The following is a 16,156-nucleotide window of genomic DNA, read 5'->3' as shown; positions in this document are numbered from 1 at the left end:
TGACTTAGAGTCATCTTCTCCACCTTTGGCACATGACGAAAATATGGAAGATGTTCTTCCACCTCTTGAAGATGTTGGAAATGATGAAAATCCTAGTGATGTTGAAGATGAAAATGAGGGGGAGCAACAAGTTCAAGAGTAAGCTCCATTGAGAAGATCTTCGAGAGAGCCAAGACTTTCAACTAAACATCCATCAAGTGACTATATTACTCTAATAGATCAAGAGGAGCCCGAAAGCTATCAAGAAACCATGAACCATGAAAATAAAGCTGAATGGATAGAGGTTATGCAAGAGGAAATGAAGTCCATAGTTGACAATCATACTCATGATTTGGTCAAACTTCCTCCTGGAAAGAAAGTTTTGAAAAAAAAAAATGGGTGTTTAGGTTGAAAAATGATGGAAAGAATCTTCCGTATAAGGCTAGACTTGTGGTAAAAGGTTTTGGTCAGAAAAAGGGAACTGACTTTGATGAAATATTCTCACCGGTTGTGAAGATGTCATCTATTCGGGTTATTCTTGGCATGGCAGCATACTTGAATTTAGAAGTTCAGCATTCTTACATAGTGACTTAAAAAATGAAATTTACATGGAACAACCGGAAGGCTTCAAACAAAAAGGAAAAGAGAATTTAGTGTGCAAATTACAAAAAAAGTTTGTCTGGGTTGAAGCGAGCAGCACGGAGATGATACAAGAAATTTGATTCTTTCATGATTGATCATGGTTGCTCAAAAACCTCTTCGGATGATTGCGTGTTTTTGAAAAAAATTTCGGATGGTACTTATATCATTCTCTTACTCTATGTTGATGATATGCTCATTGTAGGACAAGACTTCTCCAAGATTGATAAGTTGAAGTTGGAGTTGAGCAAGTGTTTTGCTATGAAAGACTTAGGACATGCAAAGCAAATTCTTGGCATGAGAATTATTCGTGATCGTGAAAAAGGGTAAATTTGGTTGTCTCAAGAAAGGTACATTGAAAAAGTGCTTGATAGGTTCAATATGGATCAAGCAAAACCCGTTGGTTGCCCACTTGCTAGTCACTTCAAGCTAAGTACAAAACAAAGTCCTACAAATGAGAAAAACATGAAAGAGATGAAGAAAATTCTTTATGCTTCAGCCATTGGTTCTTTAATATATGTAATGGTTTGCACAAGACCGGATTTAGCTCATATTGTTGGAGTTGTCAGTCGGTTTCTCTCTAATCTTGGACAAGAGCATTGGTTAGCGGTAAAATGGATTCTTTGATACCTTAAAGGCACTTCGAAGGTGTGTTTGTGTTTTGGAAATGGTAAATCTCTGCTCTATGGATTCACGGATGCCGACATGACCGATGATGTTGATTCTAGAAAATTTACTTTAGGTTATTTGATGACTTTTGCATGGGGAGCTATGGCATGGCAATTAAAATTACAGAAATGTGTTGCTTTATCTACTGCGGAAGCTGAGTTTATTGTCATTACGGAAGCTTGCAGAGAATTTCTTTGGTTGAAAAGAATCTTAAAAGAGTTGGGCATAGAATAAGAAAGGTATGTTCTTTATTGTGATGGCCAAAGTGCAATTCCTTTGAGTAAGAATTCTATCTTTCATTCAAAGTGAAAACATATTGATATTAGATATCATTGAATTCGGGATGTGTTGGATAAGAAATTATTACAACTTGACAAAATTCACACCGATGAAAATGGTTCAGATATGATGACAAAAGCATTTTCTAGTGACAATCATATGAAGTGCAGAGTTTTGGCCGAATTGGTGGAGTTGTCCCCATAAGTTGGAAGGGAGATTTGTTGGGTTTCCCTCCTTGTGGGGCTTAAGAGATTAGAAAGTTTTTTTTAATGTTGTTTATGCTTCTCAAGAAGCCTGTCTGCCATGCCTAGATGTTCATGGGCTTCTCCTAGGTGGCGCTTCATGCACACAGCTCAGCACAAAGTGGCTGCCCCCAAATCTTTTCCTCCATTCAGATTTTCGGCACAATAATAGCATAGCAAGCCGCTCCACTTAGTGCTTCCATCTCCATTCTGATTTTATACACCGAGCCTCACCCAGCTCCTCATGCCTGCGCCGGTTGTCTTCTCCAACTGCCGGTCATCTTTTGCTGCAGCAACCTCCTGCTCCGGCTGCATACCATTATTAACAGCATATTGGGATATTCTTGATTGTGCTATTTTAGTTGGTTCTTTTGGGAGCTTTGTTCACAATATTGGTGAGGCCTTTCCATCTTGATACATTTTTTTATACACTATTGTGTATTTGTAAGGCTTATGCCTTTTGTATCCACTTTGTATAACATTTTGGTGATAGTGGATTTAGACCGTCGTGCCCCGTAGACGTACCTTAACATTTGAGGAAATCACGTTAAATTTTGTATATCTCATTTTTATTTATTATTTGCAGTACTCCATTGATTTTCATGTGAGGATTGTTCACGCATATATAATTTTTCCCAACAGGCTACAACAAGTATATCACATCCTAAAAGCCAGCAACTTTTGAAAGGATGGAACCTATATGCAATTGATGAACTCTAACTCCAACTCTCGCCCATCTGATGTGGGTCGATGAGTGTGCCATCCGGACCTACGTCTCAGATAAATACAAGCATGAACAATAATATACACTATTTTCAATTTAGAGCCCACTTGTCTCCTCAAAGTTGAATAAAGCTTTCACAAATTTTTCTCATCAAATGTTAAACATTTGATTTTGTAAAGAGAGTTGAGACGAGGAAAATTATGTACAAGGTGGGGTGGGGTGGGGGAGGAGGCTTGAGGGAGAAATTCTGGAAAAAAAAAAAAAAAATCAATCAAGGGCAAGCATGACATTTCTCATATTGAGCAATAATATGGTCGGAATGCTAATAATAATAATAATATGGTCGGAATGCTAAAAAAAAAAAAAAATTTCAATACTTAAATTCTAATATCTAATTGGATTAAAATGCCTTTAATTTAAGGAATCTGAAGGAGTCGAGGGAATGGTGGTGGATAAGATCGAGTTTAATTTATTAAAAAACTTAACCCTTTTTCATGTGCTTTTAATTTGATTTATTCATTCAATCAATTTCATCTCAGTTAATTAATTTGTACATAGAATTAAATTGGTAACGTAAATTTATAAGAGGAAATTAAAATTAAAAAAAAAAGTCCTTTTAAGATATTAATACCCCCATGATTTTTGCAACTTTCTTGGCAATTTGTCCCTAAGTTTTTCTTCTTCTTTTTTCTTTTAAAATAAACGTTATTTAAAATATGGAGAGTGTAGCATGTGACTGCTATGCACCTCCAAATTTAAAGTTGCATTTTCTAAAAGAGAGAAGAACACTTAATAACCTTTAAAAGTGAACAAAAGGTAAGTCAAATAGATTTTTTTTTTTTTTTTTTAAACTAGGAGAGTATATCACTTGTCATGCAATGATTGTGAAGTTACTTTACGTAAAAGCCTAACCACACAACATAAAGTCTTATTATTAGATATATGTATTAAAAAATGGAAGAAAGAAGATAAAATAAATTAGTGTAAAAGAACTAGATGGTGAAACCTAAGGGGCGAAAATATAATAAAACTTAAAAATAAAATTATCAAAGATGGGGATTTGACTATAGATCGAGGATGTGATAGATACAAATATTCTTTGGAATAAATTAGTTAGCTCTATTTAAAAGATAGTAAAAGAGATTTAGGTGAATCAAGAAGAAAATTCTCTATTAGAAAAGAAAGTTTGTGGTGGGATAAAGATGCCCAAAAACTCAGAAAGACAAAAAAAACATTGGAATAAACGTTGCAAAAATTTAGAAACATTGATAACTTTGAAAATTTATAAAGAAGCGAGAAAAGAAGCAAAAAGATGTCATCAGTGAAGTTAAACACGGATCATTTAATAGTTTGTATGATAGATTAAATACAAAAGAATGAGAAAGAGATATATTTAAATTTGCTAAAGTTAGAGAAAGGAAAGGTAAGGACTTGAGAAATATAAAATGTATAAAAAGTGATGATGATATTGTCTTGGTTAAGGATGAAGACACAAAAGAAAGATGACGAAGTTACTTTAGTAAGTTGTTTAATGAAAACCAAATAAAAGGCTTGAACTTAGAATTGACAAATGAGGAAACGATTAAAATATGATATTATTTGTAAAATTAGAGTTAACAAAGTTAAATTTGCACTAAAAAAGAAGAAAATGGAATAGCTATAGGACCAGATAACATCCCAATTGAAGTTTGAAAATGCTTTAGTGATAACGGAATGGTTAACTAATATATGGTTAACTAATATATAGTTAACTAATTTATTTAACAAAATTATAAAAACTAAGAAAATATTAGATGAATGACGGAAAAATACTTTAATACCTATATACAAAAATAAGAATATATTCAAAATCGCAATAATTATCGTGGAATTAAACTTATGAGTCATACGATGAAACTAAGGGAAATTATAGTTGAACAAAGATTAAGATTAGAAACGAGAGTCTCAGAAAATCAATTTTATTTTATGCCTGGGAGATATGCCACAGAAGCTCTATATCTTTTAAGAATATTAATAGAAAAGTTTAGGGAAAAACTGGCATATGATTTTTATTGACTTAGAGAAAGCATATGATAGGATACCTAGGAAAGTTTTATGATGGGTTTTAGAAAAAAAAAAAGTTGTATGTAGTAAGTATATTGATGTCCTTAAGGATACGTATGATGGAGTAATAACTAGTGTAAGAACTGTAGATGAAGAAACTAAAGAATTTCTAATCACCATGGGTGTACATCAAGGATCTGCTTTTATCTCTTGTATTTTTGCTTTAGTGATGGACTAACTAGCCAAGAGCATTCAAAATGAGGTTTCATGGTGTATATTGTTTGCAAATGATATTATATTAATTGATAAAACTAGGGGCGGAGTACAAGCTGACTTAGAATTATGGAAATAAACTTTGAAATCTAGAGGCTTTAGGATAAGTAGGAATAAGACAGAATATATGAAATGTAATTTCAGTAATGGTAAGAGGAATATTAGAGATAAAGTTAACTTGATGATGAAGAAATAAATAGTAATTGTATGCAAGTTGAAAGAGAAATTGAAAATGATGTAATCTATAGAGTTAAAGTAGGATGGGTAAAATGGAGAAGTATTTCAAGCGTGCTTGTGATCGTAAAATACCCTTAAAATTAAAAGGGAAGTTTTATTAGATAACTATAAGACTAGTTATGTTATATGGATCTGAATGTTGGACAACGAAGAAACAAAATATCCAACAAGTAAAAGTTGTCAGGATGGGAATGCTTACATATGGATGAGTGGTATAATATTGAAAGATAAATTAAGGAATGAACATATTCGTTGTAAGTTATGTGTAACTCCTATAGAAGATAAGATAAAGGATGGATGACTCAGATGATTTGGATACTTGCAACGTAAGTTACACAATGCGTCAGTGAGGAAAATTGAGTTAGTTATTGTGGGAGCAGTAGAAGGTGTAGGTATAAACCTAAAATAATTTAGAATGAGATAGTGAGTAATGATTTAAGAGTCTTAAATTTGTCAAAAAAAAAAAGATTCATAATTATATAAATTAACAAAAAAAGGACTCATATAGTCAACTCCATCTAGTTAATTTAAAGCTTGGTTGGTATGGTGAAAAGGTCATGAATGATGATGCAGAAGGATCCCCTTGAGGACGTATGTACCTAGGAATTCTTTTTCTACTTAAACCGGCCAACTAGGTCATGTCATGTCTCTTACGGAGTGGAGGAGGGGGCATTCAATTGAATTTTTTTTTCAACCGTTGATTAACAAATGAACGATGGAGATATAAGATGATGAGAATAGTGGGTAGGCATGTTTACGAGTTCTTTCCCATTTTATTATTATTTTATAATAAAATATAAAATAATACTCTATTTGGGAAAAAAAATTTCAATCTAATGCTTACGTAATCTTGCTACTTGATCCTACGAGATTTGTCACACGTCCAAACACGATTACCCTGGCCACACAAATCTCGTAGGACCAAACTGCAAGATTTACACTGCATTGAAATTATGTCTATAAATATAAATATTTTTCATAACCTTCTTCCAAAATCTAAAATATTTTAAAAAAAAAAAAAAAAGGAAATTTTCCAACTTATTCTAATTCTTGTTTTTAATAATAATTGTTATTAATTCTGTGTTACTTTTTTCCAATTTAGGGTTTGTTAATTGATTTGTGATTTATGCATTTTAGGCTCAATTTCATAGGCATGCTCATAACTTCGGGGTAGTGCAGCATGTACTCTTTTTTCTGTTAAAACAGGTGGATGTAGTGAGTATTGTTCATAATATCCTCCATCCTCCAGTTATGACACTGGACTGAAAGCCCAAAAGCTTATGAACTAGGAGGTTATTCTACTGGCAGCAAAAAAGGTGCATTTTCTTTATCTTTTGGTGCTTTGAATTTTTTGAGAGCTGGTTTTCAGGCAAAAATTATTTTATATACTAGAAAAATAGAGTCCTATATATATTTTTAATTGATTCATAGTTGTCTGGTTTGGTGACAAAAAGTGATTATTTGCAATATCTTGGTTGGAAAAGAGCATGCTTATTGTTTGGGACATGGATTGAATGGTTCTATATAAAATTATCACATTTAGAATGATTTATATTTAACATGTTATTTCAGTCACAATTTTGTGTCTGACTCCTCTAGATGCATGAACCTTATGGTGCAAACCTAAGCATGTATGATTCATGCTTCTTGTTGACTGATTTGTCTGATTCACCTTCATTCTATCCAAGTGGGAAAAAAAATGTTCTGTTTAGTTTCTATATTTTCCAACTAAAACCTTATGAGTTTTTGTTTTAGTTTCAAAGCAACTCTTGATTATTACATTTTAATTTGCTCCATTTTTAAATTTATTTACTAACTCAACATTTTTTAACTCATGTGCTTTGATATATTTTTCGAAGTTATGTTTCTCAATTTTAAAACATGCGAAGTGATAATTCATTATAAATTCTATGTTTACCATTTAATTTTTTTTTAATAGTATTCTAAAAGAAAATAGAAGTGAATTTTGATTTTAAGGTTTTGAGATAATTTGCATCATGGTGGCTATTACTATGATAATGAATAGATTTCAATTACATTTTTGCATAAATTTGGGCTGTGAAATGCTAAATAAATAACATAACAAATTATAATATAAAACATTATTATATGCTAAAAAGATGCATGCATTATTTTTATATCACTATTAAAAGAATAACTATCACTAATGTAACACATCAGTTTGGGAAAATGAATAAACATATACATGTTTGGGAAAATGAATAAACATTCCCAATTATACATGAATAATACAACGATGCTATACAAATGAAATGAAAATAATCAATGCTATATAAATGAAATGAAAATAATCAATGTTATACAAATGAAATAAATATAATGCATACTACTCTGTGCCACAGCGAGGTCATGGGTAGCTACCGTCTGCGTCTACCCTCTCCTGGTTGCTCATCTGCACCTGGTGTCCTGTCTCCTCGTCGTCTGGCATGTGGGTCATCTTCCCCAAGAGATACTACATAATTAGCATCCATATGAAGTGGATGGTGAGATAACTTATATGATGGCTCTGGTCAAGAACGAGGTGACATGGTTGGTGCATCGACCTCCTTTGCATAAAAAATGTCATCTAATAAGTATTACATTGATGGATTGGTAGTAGAGTCAGAAGGGGCGTCAGCCTATCTACTAGATGGTCCCACAATATTAGCTGCTACTGGTGAAGGCGCATATGGTGCTAATGGGCTGAACACGTACTCTGCCTATACAAACGATGGTGAGAACGTGGGACTCAATGGACGACTGGAGGAAGCATGTCATCCTCCTACTAGGGCTACTCGACCCCCTCGTACTGGAGTTGGTCGACCTTGTGCAGGCGGGTCAGGTCGAAGTGTAGGGATCCGTCGGCCGTCCTCTTGGACAAAGTCCAATGCAGCACTCACTAAACGTCGAACTACTAGATCTGAAGAGATCTCATCTACCTCATGTAGTATGTCAGCCTGCAGTATACGAAAAAAATTAGTTAACACATGCAGATTGTACCGTACACATAACAAAAGTAGGTGTGGGTTAAAGTCTTCTTACAAGGCTCATATATATAGAAGTGGTCCTATCGACAAAGCGTTGTGTGATGGACCTATACCAGGTAAAGTATGGGTCATCCAAACACATCGGACCGTCCTTCGCCTCCACTGCTAGAATATACTCTCGCCAATGCTCCCACGCAGTCACGTATATCTCGTGCATAGTCGCCCAGTCTGTGACCCCTCGACCGCGTCCATCCATTCCATGGAGGTCCTCCCTATGTACATCCACCCCCGACATCAAGAAGCGATCGGGAATGCCCTGTTGATAGTCGAACTACCACAAAATTTGGTTGGGGAGATACCACTCAATAATATGAAAGCATATGAGTGGCACTCAGGCTACCCACAAGTCACTCATGATTGCATAATCAGTGGGTAGGTCGACGATGATGTCGTCTTTGTAGGGCCTTCAAATGAACTGCAGATAAACAAGTAAAATGTAAGCGAACTATACGTAGCTTATAGAAAAAGACTATGATATACTACACTTTAATTAGACTATACCTCATGCTCCTTGTGCATATCCAACTCGAATCTGTACTAGGGCAATGTGTGTTGCGCAACCGACGGTACCCTCATATCATCCCTCCATTTGTACAAAATAAAACATAACTTTTCGAATGTAACGACTAGTAAGCACTACGAATTAGAGTTCGTAATACTTATAGCACGAATGCTATAATAAATTATGTTGGTACTAACTGATATGCGAGTGAGAGTTTGTCAATCGGACAACTGTCCTCGCCCCTCTCAATCACCAAAAAACCTCAGTGTGTAGGAGCTAATGACGGAAATCTCTCCCAGAACCAAACCTATAGTAAGTGGAGTGGGCCAGCAATCTGTGTCTTCAACAGGTAAGTGACGCGACACATCTCCCAGTAAAGCCACGCCAAAGTCGCGGATCCCTAACTGTACAATAGAATCTCTCCCAGGTCCATAAGGAGTGGACAAAACATCATATGTGCATAAGCACCCAAAACTTCACAAAACAGCACCCCACATATCAAGCGCAACAGGTGGGCTCGTGTGTGGCACACTATAGTCATTGCATCTACATCTGTCGAGAGCTAACGAAACATGTCACCCTCTAGGAACTGCATATGAATGTGTGCACCAACCAACTCACTGTCAGGTGACACGATCCCTAACAAACACTTGCACATAGTACGCAGTGCGAGTCATTCTTGACGGCCTGTAGGGCCCTCTACTGGTTCGACAGTACGATCAGTGACTACCTTCCCATCAATCAGCAGCCCGAACAAAATCAGAACATCCTATAGTGTGATGGTCACCTCCCCATGCGGTAGGTGGAACGTGTGCGTCTCTGGTCTCCATATTGTCACACGCCAAAGAAGGGTACGCCTTCTTCAAGTCAAAATCGAGGAAGTAATCAGGTATCCTAGAGGACTTATCAGGCGAACACAGCTCCGGCACAAGTGTATTCACTTACTCCAGCGGATGCCAAGCATGCAGGGAATGTGGTAACAGGTACTTTGATGTTGCTTTTAAATAGAACTGTAGTTTTATTTGATTCGGGTGCGACCCACTCCTTTATATCTGTAAATTTTGTGAAACTGTGTGGGATGGAGACCCAAGTCATGGATGAAGTATTTTCTGTAGCCACACCATCTGGGAGTGTATCATTCTGTAGGAGGATGTTGGAAGACTGCCCAATGGTAATTCAGGGGAAGCTGCTACCGGCGAATCTTGTGGTATACGATATGTCGGGGTTTGATGCTATACTGGGGATGGATTGGTTGTTCTCCAGTTATGCTGTGATCGACTGTCTTAGGAAGGTGGTAGTGTTCAGACCTCCTGGGGAGCAGGAGTATGAGTTTGTAGGATCGTGTGTGTTCTCAACGGCACAAATTCTATCAGCACTACGGGCGAGGAGGCTACTCTTGGATGGATGTCAGGGATACCTAACTTTTGTGAAGGAACCGCCGCGAGATGAGTTGAGACTCGAGGATATTCAGGTAGTCAGTGAGTTTCCGGATGTGTTTCCAGATGATTTACCCAGTTTAACTCCAGATCATAAGGTGGAGTTTGCTATAGAGTTACTATCTGGTAAGGCACCGATCTCTAAAGCTCCATACTGGATGGCTCCAACAGAACTTCTGGAGTTGAATGAGCAGTTACAGGAATTACTGGACAAGGGTTTCATTCGACCTAGCGTTTCGCCCTGGGGAGCTCCAGTACTATTTGTGAAGAAGAAGGACGAGTCGATGCGGATGTGCATTGATTACCATGAGATTAATAAGGTAACTGTGAAGAATCGCTATCCTTTGCCTCGTATAGATGATCTCTTTGACCAGCTGCAGGGTACGCAGGTCTTTTCGAAGATTGATCTACGATCAGAGTATCATCAAGTGAGGGTTCGATCCAAAGATGTTGCGAAGACGGCTTTCTGAACCAGATATGGCCACTACGAGTTCTTGGCTATGCCTTTTGGGTTGACGAATGCTCCTGCAGTATTTATGGATCTTATGAATAAGGTTTTCCATGAGTACTTGGACCGATTCGTAGTGGTGTTCATTGATGATATTTTGGTGTACTCGAGAAGTTCAGAAGAGCACGAGAATCATCTGAGGTTAGTATTAAAGGTTCTGCGAGAGAAGAAGTTGTATGCTAAACTAAAGAAGTGTGAATTCTGGTTGGATCAGGTTGCATTCTTAAGCCATGTGGTGACTGGTGACAGTATATCAGTTGATCTTAGTAAGATGGAAGCTGTGGTTGACTGGGTAAGGCCGAAGAATGTGCAGGAGGATCGGAGTTTTCTAGGTCTGGCGGGTTACTATCGCCAGTTCGCGGAGGGGTTCTCTAAATTGTCTGGGCCTCTGACTCGATTGACCAAGAAGGGAGTGAAATTTGAGTGGACTAGTGATTGCGAGCAGTGTTTTCAGAAGTTGAAGCACCGACTGGTCACTACTCTAGTTTTGACCATTCCTTCAAGGGATGGCAAGTTTGTGATTTATAACGACGCATCTCTGAAGGGTATGGGGTTGTGTGCTTATGCAGCAGGGTAAGGTTATAGCGTATGCTTCTCGGCAGCTGAATGAATACGAGAAAAATTACCCTACACATGATCTGGAGTTGGCTATTGTAGTATATGCACTAAAGATCTAGCGACACTACTTGTATGGTGTGCAATGTGAGATTTTCACTGATCACAAAAGCCTTAGGTATTTCTTCACGTAAAAGGAGTTGAATATGAGCCAAAGGCGGTGGCTCGAGTTGATCAAAGACTACAATTGCACCATCAGTTATCACATAGGGAGAGCTAATGTGGTGGTTGATGCGTTGAGTTAGAAGTCGGAACCTACGGCTCTATCTGCAGTTGTAGCTCAACATCACATCAGACAGGATCTGGAGAACTTGGGTGTAGAATTGGTATCTGGGGATCATCAGGCTTTCATTGCTAGCTTTGTAATCCAGCCGACTTTGTTTGAGCATATTAAAGCCGTGCAAGCTAGTGATGCGGAGTTGTTGGAGGTTGTGGAAAAGGTACAGTAGGGATTGGCTGCAGGGTTTAACATCTCTGAAGGAGGTGTATTGAGGTTTGGGAACAGGCTGTGTGTTCAGAACAACGATGAGATCAAAAGGACGATTGTGGAGGAAGCGCATCGTTCGTTATATACGGTACATCCTGGTAGTACAAAGATGTATTGGGACTGGCGCGAGACCTTCTAGTGGAGTGGTATGAAGAGGTAGATTGCTCAGTTCATGGGGCAATGTCTGACATGTCAGCGAGTGAAAGTTGAACATCAAAGGCCGGCAGGGCCTTTGCAGCCCTTAGCTATTCCGGAGTGGAAATAGGAGCATATTTCCATGGATTTTGTGATCGAATTGTCGCTAGTACTTCATGGGTAGAATGCTATCTGGGTGATCATGGACAAGTTGACGAAATATGCTCACTTCTTACCGATGAAGGTTAGCCATCCTTTAAGTAGGCTAGTAGATATGTATATGCATGAGATTGTGAGAATGCACGGAGTATCGGTGTCCATTATATCATATCGAGATCCAAGATTTACTTCTCGATTCTAGTCGAGCTTGCAAGAGGCACTGGGAACAAAGCTTACTTTTAATACAGCGTTCCACCCCCAGACTGATGGACAGTTGGATAGGATGATACAAATCTTGGAAGATATGTTGCGAGCTTGTATGTTAGACTTCGGTGGTAACTGGATACAGTTTATGCCACTAGTAGAGTTCGCCTATAACAACAACTTCCAAGCGAGTATCGGGATGGCACCGTTTGAGACTTTGTATGGTCGGAGGTGTCGATCTCCTCTGTATTGGAATGAGGTTGGTGAACGTCAGGTGTTAGGACCTGAACTTGTTTAGCAGACGTCTAAGAAGGTAGGTTTGATTCGGGAGAGGATTAAATCGGCTCAGAGTCGACAAAAGAGCTACGCAGATGTTCACCGCCATGAGTTAGAGTTCGAGGTGGGGGTAGGGTATTTCTGAGAATCGCTCCGATGAAAGGGGTTATGAGATTTGGGAAGAAGGGCAAGCTGGGCTCGAGGTATATCGGACCATTCGAGATTCTTGAGAGAGTGGGTCCGATGGCCTACAGGATTGCACTACTGGGCACTCTCGAGGATCCATGATGTGTTTCACGTATCCATGTTAAGGAGGTATGTATTAAATCCTTCACATGTTATTAGCTATAAGGATGTGAAGATTGGGGATACTTTGGCGTATGAGGAAATACCTATTCAAATTCTGGACCGTAAAGTTCAGAAGCTTCGCACCAAGGATATACCGTTAGTGAAGGTATTGTGGTGGAATCATGAGGTTGAGGAAGCTTCTTGGGAACTGGAAACGAAAATACACCGGAAGTATCCGCAGTTGTTCTGAGTATGTGTACATTTCTCTACCTTGGATTGGAATAGGTGGTTAGTTGTTGGAAGTGTATGTTATTGTGAACTCTTGAGACGGTTTATATATGTAACCACGGTATTCCTCCACCATAAGTGAGGGTACGTATATAATGTGATGGGGCTGCGTTGTAGCAGCCAGTTTCTTTCTACAATTGCGTATATGAATTTGCTTGTATATTGAGTTTGTGAATGAGAGATGGCAAATTTCGAGGACGAAATTTTTGTAAGGAGGGGAGGTTGTAAGAACCCGAACCGTGATAGGTGAGTTTGATTAATTAAATGAGGGGCAAAAAGGTAAATTAAGCAAGCCTCATCGACGAATCCAGAGTTTGTCGATGAAGTCTTAAGGATACTCGGTGACAAGTTTCAGGGGCTCGTCGACGAGGAGAAGCCAAGGGGTTTCGGAAATCCAAAAATCCCAGGCTCGTCAGTAAGGTCATGGTCTCGTCAACAAGAAGACCATAAGGCCTCATCGACGAGGACGTAATTCGTCGACGAGAATGGCTGAATCAAGGGTACTATAAATAGATATTTTCATTACTTGTTAGTTAAGAAATCTCATTTTCTCTCTTTATCTCTCTAGAAACTCTTCCTACTCTCCATCTCTCTAGATTTCTTCGCTGTGGGAAAAGAGAATCGTAAATCTGAAGTTACCACGAGGATCGTGGAAGGATTCTCTACAAGTTCTATGGATCGGATTTTCAGCTCGAGCATTTTCGGGTTTTGGCGTAAAATCGAGGTAAGGCTCGATTTTCCTTTCTGGTTCAATAGTTTTGTAGAGAATTGAGTCGTGAACATATTTTGTACTGTACGTTGTAGGTTTTGGAACTCGGTTCGCTGTTTAGGGGCCTTGGAGTTCGGGATTTTCCATTTGGGGAAAGGTAAGGGGATTTAGTTTATGTCAGTTATTTTTTAAATCAGACTTTGTGGAATTGTGATCCACGGTCCTATGTGTGTTTGGGTTACTCATTTAGGGGATCTAACGGCTAAAACTATGGGTTTTTCATGATTACAGTTTTGAAAAAATGGGGGTTTTGGGTTGCATCGCTGGTTTTGTTGAAAAACCGTATGTATATGATGATTTATACTATGCATTAGGGATGGTTATGCCTTGACTTTATTTAAACTGTATATGTTTGGAAAACCATGATTTTAGATTGTCAAATGGGTGCAGTATATTTGGTTATATGAGCATGCATAGTTGTATTTTGTGGAATGCAATTGGAACTGGGTTCTGAGTTGTTCTAGGTACTGAGAGTGTCCAGCTCTATATCCGAGAGCGTGAGCCTTACTGGCTAATCACCGAAGGGTGTGGATCCACCAGTTTGTACCGGTCGATGCCATGGGAGTCTGGGACTAGCCATGTACCGGGGACACCGTGTACTATGGGTCAGCTACAGGCTAACGTCGAGTATCACGGGCCGGCTTCAGGCTGAAGGGTGTGACGACACCAGGTTTCTTGATCATGTGTGTGTGTGTTGTGTGCACTATTGTGAAACTAGTACTGGAATTGCATTTAACTGTGTATGTGTTGTGTATCATGATAACACTTGAATGTCACACACTGATGTAACATGTATTCGTCCTTACTAAGAGGTGTCACCCCCCTGTTGTACGTACATATTTTCAGGTCCTTCAGGTAACCAGAGCTAGCTTCTTGGTGTAGGAGCGTAGTGGTCGGTGTACCGCGAATGGTACTTGGGTAAGTACTAGGGCTGTGCCGAGTTGTCTTTTGTGGTTTCGGGTTGACACCTAGATTTCCTTTTTGTATAGACTCTAGTATGGTACCAATTATGTATAGAATGATTTTTTTTCCGCTACATATATTCTGTTGTATATGAATGTGTATAGGGTGCCTAGGAACCCCACGGGGTCGGACCCTTATTCATTCTACTGTATCTTTGGATGATTTTGTTAGATACAAAGTCAGGTTAGATTACATTATCACCCCCGAGTTCCATTTTTGGGTTCGAGGCGTGACTCCACCAACCTTCACACTCGTGTATGGTTCAATACCTTCTTCTACAATCATATCATAATGATGTGTTTGTTCGGTGTCTTCCTCCGCTTCAACCACATGCTCAACAGACGTCCCCGTTTGTCTATCTGTGGCGACACCCATGTGAGGAATGGTTTCGACATATAACTACATAGTTAAATATGTAGGACCTACGCAGTGTGCATCCAACATAATGCACATACCATAATCATCAGTTACGGGAATAGCCTCATAAAAAACTGTATCATTGAACCCTAGCATAGGGTATCTTGTGATCACCTGCAATGCATATTGATATGAATCAATATGCAAATATTGGTATATCTTCGAATACAATTTATTTAATTTATACCTATGACCAATTCGAATTGGTCAAACCGGCTTAGTACTATAACTAACACCTTCTACTCTGGTGATAATCCCACTCCCCCCCCCCCCAAATATACAACAATACCATCACCAAAACACTGCTCGAGCTAGGCCATTTAGAGATCGACCCTCGAGAAATAGTAAAGACCTACGAAAAATAAAATTGTATATATAAGCGTATGACATAACACCTCTTTTCGAGATTTAAAATAACCAATGTTTTCTTCTTCTTCAGTTTTAAGTAGAAGAAATATTTTGAAATTTTAAGAAGTACAACTACTGTGACAAGTAAAACTACTTTGATTATTAGTTTGCACTAATATTAGTATTATTCCTAAATTAAATTAATTTCTAAATAGTGTAATTCATCATTAATGTCTTGTAGTTAACAATATTTTACTATTTTTCAAGTGTCATGTACAATAACATTGTTCTTCTAAAGTGAATTTTGAAATATAATAACTAAGTAAAATAATTAAAATAATTTAATTTTTATTATAGTATTTTAAATTTTATTATTTTCACATGTACTAACTTTGACTAATGAAAGTTTTTTTTATTTTAAAAATTAAATCTTTGAGTTTTTTTTAGTAGTTTTTATAAATGATGTCGTATTCAAAAAGCTCAAACAGTAATGATATTAGGGAACCCATTAACGAACTTGATGCAAAAAATTTTAGAGACCTAACTAAAATATCATCTTAGTTCAAGAAACAAACTAACCTAACTCATTTACAAATCAATACACAATTTCAATTTATAATTAACAGGAA

This window comes from Malania oleifera, chromosome 9, assembly GCF_029873635.1.
Source record: "Malania oleifera isolate guangnan ecotype guangnan chromosome 9, ASM2987363v1, whole genome shotgun sequence".
Taxonomy (NCBI): Eukaryota; Viridiplantae; Streptophyta; class Magnoliopsida; order Santalales; family Ximeniaceae; genus Malania; species Malania oleifera.
This window is presented reverse-complemented; position numbering follows the sequence as displayed.